Source organism: Galeopterus variegatus, unplaced genomic scaffold, assembly GCF_000696425.1.
Source record: "Galeopterus variegatus unplaced genomic scaffold, G_variegatus-3.0.2 Scaffold6877, whole genome shotgun sequence".
In the NCBI taxonomy this organism is placed as follows: domain Eukaryota; kingdom Metazoa; phylum Chordata; class Mammalia; order Dermoptera; family Cynocephalidae; genus Galeopterus; species Galeopterus variegatus.
This window is the reverse complement of record NW_007732988.1, coordinates 24,576-26,043: the sequence shown is the minus strand read 5'-3', so window position 1 is coordinate 26,043 and position 1,468 is coordinate 24,576.

Below are 1,468 nucleotides of genomic sequence, written 5' to 3'. Positions count from 1 at the left end.
TTTTCAATAGGTGGAATGGGAAACCTGACTAGGCGAAAATAAAGGAATAAATGGAAAGAGAACGTTGATAGCCAAAAGAATCTGACCAGGTCAGCTAAATTATAGTGCCTTGGGAGATTGAGAATTAGTCAGTAATCACGTCCACCTGTCCTGGATAATATCATCATAAGACTATTTTACTTAGAAGCAGCCATAATGGTGCCAGAAAGCCATGAGATTACCTAGAATATTTCTTGTATTCTAGATCCCTGCATGTGGGATGTAACTTAGTAACAATTCCAAATCTGTATGTCACCTACAACCAACAGAAAACCTGATGAAATAGTTGGAGCTGTCTTTCTTCTCTTCTTTGACCTTTGCCCCTACTTGTGATCATAAAATGTTAAGCTCTGCTGGCCCTCTTTGGAACACGTTTTTCAGGGCTACCTGATCTATGTGTCTTCCTGGTTGCAATGACCATATTGGCTGAGTAAATCCTTGCTATATGTATTCGGGCACAATTTCTTTTTTAAGTCAACGACACCTACTTAGCAGTTTTGTTCATGACATGTTGGGATCTGTCCCCTCCTGAGATTTGACCAAGTCAAGATTTAATGACCAGTAACTGGTAGAAATAATACACCATTCTTTTTTTTTTTTTTTTTAAAGTTTGTCATTCAGTGTTTCTTTTCGCATATTTTCAAAGTTCAATGAAAATGTTATTTAAGACTCACCTTAGAGGTGACAGCAAAGGACAAGTATTAAAAATCAAACAAATTTCCAAGAGTTTCTCTCAAATTTATTAATGGTTCATCATTTATACCTCAACACAAATACAACTTGGCCAAAGGTCTGGGCCACTCCGTCTCCACTACATTATTTTCAAATAAGCCGTCTCCGCCTTCATCGACTGTCAACCAGCGAAGCCAAGCTTTGACACCACGACAGCCAGCTTCAAATCTCGCAGTTCGAGGAGAAAGAGCATTAAAATCAGAGTCCGAACGCCACAAGTCACAAGATTCCTCAGGAACGATCTTAATTTACATAATGGAATTCCAATAGAAAAGTGCTTTGAAACGTTCAGACAGAGTCGTTGCCTTGCAAAGCATCGCAAGCCTCCGACCACAGCACAGCGACCCACAGGGAAGCGGCGTCTGCCGCGGCGGCCGAGAGTGCCGGAGCCGCACATGCGCGGTCAGTCCCGCCGAGCCTGCGCTCAGCCCCGCCTCTCAGAAAAGCCGGGTTCCCTGAGAGTCCGTGGGCGTCCGGACGCTGACGCGCGGGCTGCGACTGCGCAGGCGCAGTCGGGGCGCCTTAGCGGGGCTGGAGCCTTTGCGTCTCGCGTGTCCTGAGTCCTCGGTTTGCGACGTGCCGTTGGGCCTGCAGGGCTGGAGGTCTGGGGTCTTGGATCCCGGCCAAGTCTCAGCAGCACGGAGGTGCAGGGTGTCGCCGAGGGCGCGGGGCCTGGCGCCGCCGGCGGCGTGCCCCG